Raw genomic sequence first — 12,150 nt, 5'->3', positions numbered from 1 at the left:
TTAGATATTTACTCATGGGTAACTACTAATTCTCTCTGGGACTCAATCTACCCATCAATAAAATGAGGCAGTTCGCCACAATGACCCCTCTGATTCCCCCAGCATTTTTTTTTTTTTTTTTTTTTTTTTTTTTTTTTTTTTTTTCCCTTTTTTTTTTTTTTTTTTTTTTTTTTTTTTTGAGTTTCGCTCTTGTCACCCAGGCTGGAGTGCAGTGGTGAGATCTCAGCTCACTACAACCTCTGCCTTCCGGGTTCAAGTGATTCTCCTGCCTCAGCCTCCTAAGTAGCTGGGATTACAGGTGCCTGCCACCATGTCTGGCTAATTTTTGTATTTTTAGTAGAGACGGGGTTTCACCATATTGGTCAGGCTGGTCTTGAACTCCTGACCTCAGGTGATCCAACTGCCTTGGCCTCCCAAAGTGCTGGGATTATATGCATGAGCCACAGCTTCCGGCCCCACCAGCTTTAACAATCCATGTTTCTATTTTCCCGCACAACTTCTTTTTCCTTTTCTCAAATACCTGATGTGCTATTAGGTGCCTTTTGGATTCTTCGCTGATTGTTACTGAATGAACCTTTATTTATTTATTGGAGTTAGGGTTTTGCTCTGTTGTGCAGGCTGAAGTGTAGTGGTACAATCAAAGCTCACTGCAGCTTTGAATTCCAGGGCTCAAGGGATCTTCCTGCCTCAGCCTCCCTAGTATCTGGGACTACAGGTATGTGCCACCATGCCCAGTCTAAATGAAACTCTAAATTGTCAAACTCTCTTTTATTATTGTTTTTTGAGATGGAGTCTTCCTCTATCACCCAGGCTGAAGTGCAGTGGCACGATCTGGCTCACTGTAACCTCCATCTGCAGGGTTCATGAGATTCTCCTGCCTCAGCCTCTTGAGTACCCTGCAATCATGCCTGGCTAATTTTTATATTTTTCAGTAGAGACAGGGTTTCACCATGTTGGTCAGATTGGTTTCGAACTCCTTACCTTGTGATCCACCCACCTCAGCCTCCCAAATTGCTGAGATTATAGGCGTGAACCACCACACTTGGCTAGGCGGCTAGGAGGGTATTTATCATACTTGTTTTACCACAGATAAACAATCTGGGAGTGTGAATGACCTGTCCAAGATCACATAAGCTAGTCACGGTAGGCCTACATTTTAAACCCAGATCTGTTTGATTTCATGGCACTACACTAAGACGAATATCTCAAAACACAGTAAATCTTAATTTCCCTCAAACCAAGTGAACAAACAAGTAGACGATATCTTGGCCTAATTCAAAAGTGGACCACCACTGACGAAGCCACATACACCCCAACACCACCATTCCCTCTTTGTTTCCAGTCCTGGCCGACCAACCCTGCCCTGTGCTGGGCCTCATCAGCCAACCACCATGAGCACACAGAATGGCAGTGACACACAAGAGCCCAGCACTGAGTGACTCAATCATTATAACCTATCACCTAAACCCAATAAAGATTGAGACTTCACCAAGCCAATAAGAAGACAACATTATTTGGGAGGACAGGTTTCATCACAAGTTAGAACAGAGCAATGGTGTAACAGGGAGAGCACTGGAGATCAGATGAGGAAATGACACCTGCCTTCTAGAAGCTCAATTTCTTCTAATAACCAGTTTGCAGATATGCTTACCCTCTTTGGCTGCCACTTTCTTTTGTGGAAAATGAAGACATTAATGGTTTCTCTGTCACTTTAAATCTAAAATTCTATGATCTTGCTTATTTCTAATCCAATTAAAAGATTAATCTTTCTCTGTTATGGAAAACAGAGTTCTCTAGCAACTTGGTATCTTTGTACCAAGATACAAAGTTGCTTTGTACCAAGTAGCAAGATAAGAAAAACACACCTAGTAAATCAACCAAGAGAAGAGATAAAAAGAGAGGACTAAATTATAGGTAAGGATCCTAGTCATAAAAAGAAATTATTGGCTGGACATGGTGGCATACGCCTGTAATCACAACACTTTGAGAGGCCCAGGTGGTGGATCACTTGAGGTCAGGAGTTCGAGACCAGCCTAGGAGTTAGAGACCAGAATGGCGAACATGGTGAAACCCCGTCTCTACTAAAAATACAAAAATTAGCCGGGCGTGGTGTCAGGCGCCTGTAATCCCAGCTATTCAGGAGGCTGAGGCAGGAGACTCGCTTGAGCCTGGGAGGCAGACGTTGCAGTAAGCCGAGATCCTGCCACAGTACTCCAGCCCAGGCAACAGAGCGAGACTGTCTCAAAAAGTGAAAAAAAGAAATTATAGTTGGGCAAGTGGAGAGTGCACAGTTGGTTACAAGAGGGGATTTCCCCCTCCTTTTCTAAGTCAGATTGCCTTTAGGACATTAAAGACAAGGAGTTTTCATAAAGAGGTAAACTCACTCAGCTTTACCTCCACACTATGACCCAGATCTAAACAAAAGCTGTGAATGGGTTGCCATTTTTGAGTAGTAAATCTGTGTACAGAGAAATGTGGCCGAGGGAAAGGGGAGAATGACTTTTCTACTTTTCTCAATGCTAGGACTGCTGGTGAAATAGAACCATGTAGACAGCCATCCTCCATCGGCACCCCCCTCACTTTATACAACCGTCACGCTCCACTGGCCCTTTTCAGCAGCCCCCCCACTGTGATGTTTGCTATTGCACCAAGGGGGTGGGTTTTCATGACTACCTGTGTGCCACCCAGAGTAGACAGACAGACTGCCACCTATTCTAAAAGTGAAGATGGCGAAGTAGGATTTGGAAAGTGAGAAGAGAGGGAGAAGGTAGAGGAAGGGTAAAGGTTAAAAAAGGGAGAAAAGTGTACAAAACAGAAAAAAAGAGCAAGAATATGTAACTCCCTAAACTTTCGTGGATTCCTCTGCAACTGCCCATGGTGTCCTCCCGTCTGATGATCAACAACTCCTCACTTTCTAGGACTCTGCAGTGACATTCTGATTCCTATAGTTCTTGCTATTTTCCAGAGCACCTTGCAAATATCTGTCTTGGCTAACCTATGTTGTTACTTCATTATACTTGTGTATCTCCTTTTATTATACTGAAAGTTCCTTGAGGGTAAGGAAGGTCTAACTTGTTGTCCTATCTCTAGCACAGCTCTGTAGATGGTGAAACCTCTCTGCAAAAATTGTAACTGAGAAAATTATAACAATGAAAGAGATCTGATCTAACCAACCCTCATCTTGTCTTTAACCTCCAAACTGCCTGCCCTTAATCATTCCTGGTGTTGGCCTAAGCTAACTGTGGGAGAAATCTAGTTTATAGTTGAAACGGAAACAGCCCTTCCATAAAACTAAACTGCTTTTGTAAAACTAATGAAAGATCACCAAGTCAGAAGAATGAGAGGAGCCTAAATCTGCTATGATGTAGACATAAAGGATTACTAGCCATTATTGAGATGATAGCAAGATTTGCAACCTCCACAATTTCCCCTGCAGATAACACCGCTATTATAGAACCTAAGATTAACCTTTTGAGACATCTTTTCAGGCTTTTGCATTTCTGAGGACTGATAGCTTCACCTGGACCTGCCAACCAGTTCTGTGGCCCCACCCAGAAAGGGACTTGGTGCAGGAAGGCCATTGTCCACAACCCTGTGATTGCATCCCCAACCAATCAGCAGTACCCATTCCCCTAACCCTACCTGCTAAACTCTCCTTGAAAATCCTCTGAATTTTTTAGACTGGTTTTAGTAGTAACTCCATCTCCCACATGGAGTGACTGGCTGCGTGTCAATTAAACTCTTTCTTCATGCAGTGGCCTCAGTGAATTGGTTTTGTTTGTGTGCAGTGGGCAGGAAGAACCCATCGGGTGATTACAATGGGGTACACAGTAGGTATTTAAATGTTTAATGAATCCATGCATGTAGGCTTTATTTGACTCTTCTCAATCTCTCTTTTTTTAAATCTTTTTTTTTTTTTTCATAGACGGAGTTTCACCATGTTAGTCAGGCTGGTCTTGAACTCCCAACCTCAGGTGATCCACCCACCTTGGCCTCCAAAGTGTTTGGATTACAGGCATGAGCCACCACGCCCGGCCATTCTTCCCAATCTCTTATACCTCAAATCTAATATACCAGCCAGTCCTACTAGCTCTAACTCAAAACATGCTGAGAGCTGAGCACCTCTCGTCACCACCACTGCTGCCATCCTGGTCCACGCTGCTGGCATCCATCCCTTGCCTGGATCACTGCAGTAGCCTCCTAACTAGTCTCAGCCTCTGCCCTGTGTCTCTTCTGTCTGTTCTCTTCTGTTAAATTGTAGGTCAAGTCATATTGCTCCCCTGCTCAAAACTTTCCAGTAACTTCTCTTCTTACCCTAAATGATGAACTACAACTGTGCCGTTGCTCTAGCTGAACCAGTCTCCTTGCTGTTCCTCAAACACCTGAAGCACTCGTGCTTGCTATCTTATCTGTCCGGAACGATGCCTCCCGCCCCTCAAAATGGTTTGGTTGGCCCCCAACAATCTTATTCAAACATTAATTTTCAGAAGGTTTTCTCTGATTTCTTTTCTCCCTAGATTGTTTTGCCTTCTGACAAAAAGGCAAAAAAATATACCTATAGTTTTACTTACTTATTGCTTGTCTCTTCCTATGAGGGCAGAGATTGCTGCTGTGACTCGAGAGCACTGCCTGGAATACAGTGGGGTTCAGTCATACTGATTGACTGATGACTGTCCTGTCTTTTGGGTCTTATTACATCTAGTAAAGTGAACAGTAAAAGGAGGCAGCAAGCAGCTCAGGTAGGGGTGTGATGGTGGGAATGCTCGTGACTAACAGTCTACAGCTAGCTGAAGATGAATTATTTTCCTGTACAGTACTGCAAAGCCTCAGTGAAATCTGAAACCGATACTTAAAAGTACCTTGATGCATTCCAGCTTCTCCACTGTGTGCCTGGAGCTGAGAGTGAGGAAATGTTCACAAGGCTCTCCTACAAACTGCTAAGAACAGTGATTCACAGGTCAATTATATCTCAGCTCACCATTCTAAGCACATTTCTTGACATACATTCAATTGTCCATCCTAAAAGGAGAAATTAGTTTCTCTCCTGACTTAACACAGCCTATTAATGTGTTCTCATATGGTTGCTGTCTTATACTAGAAAATCCTTTAGAAGTAACTCTGAGCTCATTTTTACTGAGCCAACACCCTGAACCAGATGTTATGCAAATTGAAGATATTTGCTTTTTTTTTTTTTTTGAGACAGAGTCTTGCCCAGGCTGGAATGCAGTGGTGCAATCTTGGCTCACTGCAACCTCCGCCACCCAGGTTCAAGAGCTTCTCCTTACTCAGCCTCCTGAGTAGCTGGGATTACAGGCATACACTACCACACTCAGCTAATCTGTGTATCTGTAGTAGAGAGACAGGGTTTCACCATGTTGATCAGGCTGGTCTCGAACTTCTGACCTCATGATCCGCCCGCCTCAACCTCCCAAAGTGCTGGGATTATAGGTTTGAACCACTGCGCCTGGCCGATACTTGCTTTTTCTTATGTACTGACAAATTAGAAAGAAAGATTATTCTTTCCTTTACATAAACTTTCATTATCTTGAAAGACCACAGGATGGGCCCGGCACTGTGGCTCACATATGTACTCACAGCACTTTGGGAGGCCAAGGCAAGCGGATCACCTGAGGTCAGGAGCTCGAGACCATCCTGGCCAACATGGCGAAACCCCGTCTCTACTAAAAATACAAAAATTAGCCGGGCATGGTAGCGGGCACTTCTAATACCAGTTACTCAGGAGGCTGAGGCAGGAGAATCTATTGAACCCAGGAGGCGGAGGTTTCAGTGAGCCAAGATTGCACCACTGCACTCCAGCCTGGGTGACAAGAGCAAGACTCCGTCTCAAAAAAAAAAAAAAAAAAAGACCACAGAATGATTTGGCTATTTAATTCTATTATCTCTTACTAGTTTGAGAAGGAATTCTTGTTCTTGTTTTTTTGTTTTTCTTTTTTTTTTGATACAAAGTTTCACTCTTGTTGCCCAGTCTGGACTGCAATGGCATGATCTTGGCTCACTGCAACCTCCACCTCCTGGGTTTCAAGGGATTCTCCTGCCTCAGCCTCCTAAGTAGCTGGGATTACAGGCATGTGCCACCACGCATGGCTAATTTTGTATTTTTAGCAGAGACAGGGTCTCTCCATGTTGGTCAGGCTAGTCTCGAACTCCTGAACTCGGGACCACATCAGCCTCCCAAAGTGCTAGGATTAGAGGTGTGAGCCACCGAGCCTGGCATTTTTTTTGAGACAGTCTCACTCTGCCACCCAGGCTGGAGTATGGAGTACGATGACCTGATAACAGCTCACTGCAGCCTAGACTTCCTAGGCTCATGCAATCTTTTCGTGTCACCCTCCCGAGTAGCTGGGACTATAGGTGTGCACCACCACATCCAGCTGTTTTTATATTTTTTGCAGGAACGGGGGGTTTCCACATGTTGCCTGGGCTGGTCTTGAAGCAATCCTCCACCTTGGCCTCCCAAAGTGCTGGGAGGCGTGAGCCACCACATATAGGTATGAGCCACCATGCCCCGCTGAGAAAGAACTCTTATACCTAAGGGATTCCAAGGAGTCTGTAGAATGACAAATTGCTTCTGTATAAGAAACAATTATACTTTCAAATTTTAAAAATCTGTCTAGAATATTCTGTATCACTTTAGTATAAAGATGTTATTATTGTTCCACATCAGTCATTCTCCAGCTTGCTAATCTACTGGCTCTCTTTAGTGGACTTTAGATACTACCCAGCAGACTAGGGAAATATTATTTTCCTGAAAAACATATTCTGATTTAATTTGCAACAGTCATCATTAAAAAATTACTTTTAGAGTCCCTGGTCAATCTTCCTTTGACATTACGTTAAATGCCAGAAAGAGGAAAGTTTAGGAGCAAGGTTTCTCACTTGCTCTACAGTTTGGCATCCACTGCATTGATTTAGAACAATGGGGTCTGGCACTGAAAGTAGCATGGTCATGATTCCAAGGCAGTAGGAGAGAGCATAATTAGCTATAGAGGTCAATATCAATGATCACTGGGGTTTCAAACACACATAAATATGAATGATATTATGACTGTGTTTTTAAAATTAATCAACATGTAGTCAGTGCCTGGCTCATTATGTGTGCTCAAGAAATATACACTGAATAAAGAAATGAATGCACGCCCTCTTTTCAAATGCAGGTGTGTGAACCTCACCCAGAGATAGGGTACCACTAGGCGGTCCTGATCAGAGCTTCTAAAATTAACATGTACTGGGAAACCTGAAAGACTGAGAACTCTTTTTTTTTTTTTTTTTGAGACAGAGTTTCGCTCTTGTTACCCAGGCTGGAGTGCAATGGCGCGATCTCGGCTCACTGCAACCTCCGCCTCCTGGGTTCAGGCAATTCTCCTGCCTCAGCCTCCTGAGTAGCTGGGACTACAGGCACGCGCCACCATGCCCAGCTAATTTTTTGTATTTTTAGTAGAGACGGGGTTTCACCATGTTGACCAGGATGGTCTCGATCTCTTGACCTTGTGATCCACCCGCCTCGACCTCCCAAAGTGCTGGGATTACAGGCTTGAGCCACCGCGCCCGGCCAAGACTGAGAACTCTTTTTTTTTTTTTTTTTTTTTTTTGAGACAGAGTTTCGCTCTTGTTGCCCAGGCTGGAGTGCAATGCCACGATCTCGGCTCACTGCAACCTCTGCCTCCTGGGTTCAAGGGATTCTCCTGCCTCAGCCTCCCAAGTAGCTGGGATTACAGGCATGCACCACCACACCCAGCTAATTTTGTATTTTTAGTAGAGACAAGGGTTTCCCATGTTGGTCAGACTGGTCTCAAACTCCTGACCTCATGTGATCTGCCCGCCTTGGCCTCCTAAAGTGCTAGGATTACAGGTGTGAGCCACCACGTCCAGCCAGAGAATCAACACTTAATGTTTCTACTGCTTTGGAAGTCAAACTGTTCATCAGACTTGAAGGTATTGTGCTCGAGATCTGAACCTTAACTTGTTCATTAGCAACTCACTTGACTGGAAGCTGCTTAAGAGCAGAGAGCACATCTATAATGTTCATCACTATGTACCCTGCCCTTAGCACAGTGCCTGGCACATGGTAAAAATAAATGAGCATTTCCTGAATGAATGAGTGATTGACCTGAATATTACACTGAGGCCCACAAAATGACATTTTCGTTCCCCAACACACAGCAATAATAAATACTGTCTAGTATTCTACCCTGACTCTACAAGATAATTCCAAATTTAAAACTCCTAATTCTCTGTTACAGTGAAAGCCTGGCTTATCTAAAACTAATTTTGGACTTTTAATTTCCAATAATTGAAGTCTACATTATTTGGATCAGCCTCTCATAGAAAAAAAAAAATCTTCAAAATACAAATCTAAAAGGAGATCTTTCTGTAATAGGCCAAGATCTCAAAGAACTCCCGAGGGTAAATCAGAATTGGGCCAGCCCTCTTGCTAAATTACAGCTGTGGTTCCGATACCTTGGTCACCCAAGGCATAAGGTACACTGAGCCTTGAAACTGGTTTAAGGTGGACCTGGGCTGAGAATGATTAGTATTTGTTTCCATGTGAAAATTCCTTCTCAGCATTTCTTAGAAAATATATATGTCTTTCTAAATCCAAAAAAAAATAAAAATAAATAAAGAAGTCAGCTGAGAACTCTAGAAAACGAGAGAAGGTACTAGGATTCTCCTTTAAGAATAAAGCCTAACAATAAATGCTGAGACATTAAGAGTTTAAAGAAATCCACCAATGTCAAGTTGACAGCAAGAGCAGAGAATACTGACACACAGAGTAAACTGTTAAAGGTGACATTTCTGGGAATGAGAAAAAGAGTGGGTAGGAGGGCCAGGGTCTAATCAGTTAGCTTTGTTCATAGTTGTTGCTATGTAATACATGTGTTTAGAAGAGTGTGTGCTCATGGCCCTGTGTGTTGCCAAAAGTGAGTCATTCTTGCAAATAAAGATTAATAAGCTTTCTTGTATAGTATGCTGTATACAAATCTTGTAAGGCTAGTCCAAGAAATAAAGTTTTGCAAGCAAAGTAAGTCCTTAAATTAGCAATTCAGACACATGAATCTGTATAGTGCCAAATCTTGTTCAGAGAAGCAAATCTTCCATTATTTGAACACCTCGCAAATAATGTTTGTCCAGTGTTTTCTACTGTTTAATATTTGCTATAAATCATAGATAAACGTAGTTTATAAATCATAGTTCTTTATAAATTTTTTTAACAGAAGAAATGCAAAAGAGAAGATGTGAATACTGTTGTGAAATATTCCTACACAAAATCAGGAACATATCTAAAATCTGAATTAGCACAGGCAATATCAATTTCAATAGCAAAGCCAAAATCAGAACAAGCAGACAAAATATTTTCAACATTAAAAAAGAAAATGAGCTTTCATGAGACAACATGAACCCTAATGGTCCTACCCAGAAATGCTTTTTTATTTTTTTAATTGAGACAGAGTCTCGCTCTGTTGCCCAGGCTGGAAGGCAGTGGTGCAACCTCGGTTCATTGCAACTTTCGCCTCCTGCATTCAAGCCATTCTCCTGCCTCAGTCTCCCGAGTAGCTGAGATTACAGGCATATGCCATCAAGCCCGGCTAATTTTTTGTATTTTCAGTAGAGATGGGATTTCAACATGCTGGCCAGGCTGGTCTCAAACTCCTGACCTCAAGTGACCCACACACCTTGGCCTCCCAGAGTGCTGGTATCACAGGCGTGAGCCACCAAGCCCAGCCCCAAAAATGCTTTTGAAAACATGCTTAACAATTCCACCAACATCAACATAAAATAAAAGCCTTTTTTTAATGTATGAAATATTAGTCACAAAACAAAGATCAATACTATCAGACAAGGCAACTAACGCTCTGTGTATTTAAAATTCTAAAGGCACACAGACCAATGGAACAGAATGGAGAATCCAGAAATAGAGCTGCACACCTACAACCAAGTGATCTTCAACAAAGTTGACAAAAATAAGCAATGGGGAAAGGATTCTCTATACAATAAATGGTACTGGATAAACTAACCATATGCAGAAAAATGAAACTAGACTTACACCTCTCACCACCTACAAAAATTAACTCAAGGTGCATTAAAGACTTTAAGGCATCAAACTACACAAATCCTTGAATAAAACCTAGATAAACGCTCTTCCAGACATTGGCTTAGGCAAGGAATTTACGAGTAAGTTCTGAAAAACAACTGCAACAAAAACAAAAATTGACAACTGGAACCTAATTAAACTAAAGAGCTTCTGTAACAGCAAAACAAACTATCAACAGAGTAAATAGAAAACCTACAGAATGGGAAAAAATATATGTAAACTATGCATCCAACAAAGGCCTAATATGTAGAATTTATAAGGAACTTAAACAAATCAACAAGAAAAAAACAACCCCATTAAAAAGTGGGCAAAGGACATGAACTGATACATCTCAAAAGAAGACATACAAGTGACCAACAAACATATGAAAAAAATGCTTAACATCACTAATCATCAGAGAAGCGCAAATCAAAACCACAAAAGAAACTATCTTACACCAGTCAGAATGGGTATTAGAGTCAAAATGTAACAGATGTGTTGGCATGGTTGTGGAGAAAAGGGAACACTTATACACTGTTTAGTGGGAATGTAAATTAGTTCAGCCCTGGTGGAAAGCAGTCTGGAGATTTCTTAAACAGCTAAAAGTAGAACTACCATTCCACCTAGCAATCCCATTATTGGGTATATGTCAAAAGGAAAATAAATCCTTCTACCAAAAAAATACCTGCACTCAGTTTACTCCAGCACTATTCACTATAGCAAAGACATGAAATCAACTTCAGTGCCTATCAGTAGACTGGATAAAGAAATCGTGCTATATATACACCATGGAATACTATGTAGCCACAAAATAGAATGAAATCGTGTCCTTTGCAGCAACATGGATGCAGCTGGAGGCTACCAACTTAAGCAAATTAACGTAGAAACAGGAAACCAAATATCTCATGTTCTCATTTATAAGTGGGAGCTACATTGGGTACACATGGACATAAAGATGGGAACAGCAGGCCAGTTACAGTGGCTCATGCCTGTAATCCCAGCACTTTGGGAGGCCAACGAGGGCAGATCACGAGGCCAGGAGTTTAAGACTAGCCTAACCAACATGGTGAAACCCTATCTCCACTAAATAAATACAAAAATTAGCCGGGCGTGGTGGCGCATGCCTGGAATCCCAGCTACTCAGGAAACCGAGGCAGGAGAATTGCTTGAACCTAGGAGCCGGAGGTTGCAATGAGCCAAGATCGCACCTCTGCACTCCAGTTTGGGCAAAAGAGTGAGACTCTATCTCAAAAACAAAAATAAAAAAAGACAGGAACAATAGACACTGGGGACTACAGGGCACTGGAGGGAGGGAAGCAAAGGTTGAAAAATTGCCTATTAGGTACAGTACTATGTTCTCTTATACAGGTGATAGGATCAATAGAAGCCCAAACCTTAGTATTATGCAATATACCCTTATAACAAATCTGCACATATACTCTCTGAATCTAACATTTAAAAGTTAAAATAAAATTCTAAGAGTAATTTAAAAATAATATTTGTGGCATTTTCTTTCAATTTTTAAAAGATTTTTATCTGACATTTATCTTGTACTAATAATGTTCTTCTTTTAATGTTTTATATTATCACATTAATTTTCCGATTTTATAAATCTTCTATAGGTATGTAAGATATTAAGGTTACAAGAAGCTGGAGTGAAGGATATGGAAGTTTCATTATTTTCAGCTTTTCTATAAATCTAAAACTATTTAAAAATGAATATTTTTGTGTTTTTTTGAGATGGAGTCTCGCTCTTTCACCAGGCTGGAGCACAGGCATGATCTTGGCTCACTGCAATCTCCTTACCCAGTTCAAGCAATTCTCCTGCCTCAGCCTCCTAAGTAGCAGGGATTACAGGTGTGCAGCACCACGTCCAGCTAATTTTTGTATTTCTAGTAGAGACGGGATTTCACCATGTTGGCCAGGCTGGTCTAGAACTCCTGACCTCGTGATCTGCCTTCCTCGACCTCCCGAAGTATTGGGATTACAGGCATGAGCCACCACACCCAGTCTAAAAATGAATTTTTTTAACAGAATGTTCTTGTTTCTTTTCTTTTTTT

At 41.8% G+C, this 12,150-nt stretch overlaps 1 protein-coding gene across 1 annotated transcript in view; it reads right to left on the bottom strand.

The window, feature by feature from the left end:
* LOC108306381 (dynamin binding protein) overlaps nucleotides 1-12,150 on the bottom strand; it is a 134,476-nt gene that overhangs the window by 55,073 nt on the left and 67,253 nt on the right. The gene's annotated exons all lie outside the window — the stretch shown is intronic.

The sequence above is a fragment of the Cebus imitator genome, unplaced genomic scaffold, assembly GCF_001604975.1.
Source record: "Cebus imitator isolate Cc_AM_T3 unplaced genomic scaffold, Cebus_imitator-1.0 Scaffold71, whole genome shotgun sequence".
Taxonomy (NCBI): Eukaryota; Metazoa; Chordata; class Mammalia; order Primates; family Cebidae; genus Cebus; species Cebus imitator.
This window is presented reverse-complemented; position numbering and strand designations above follow the sequence as displayed.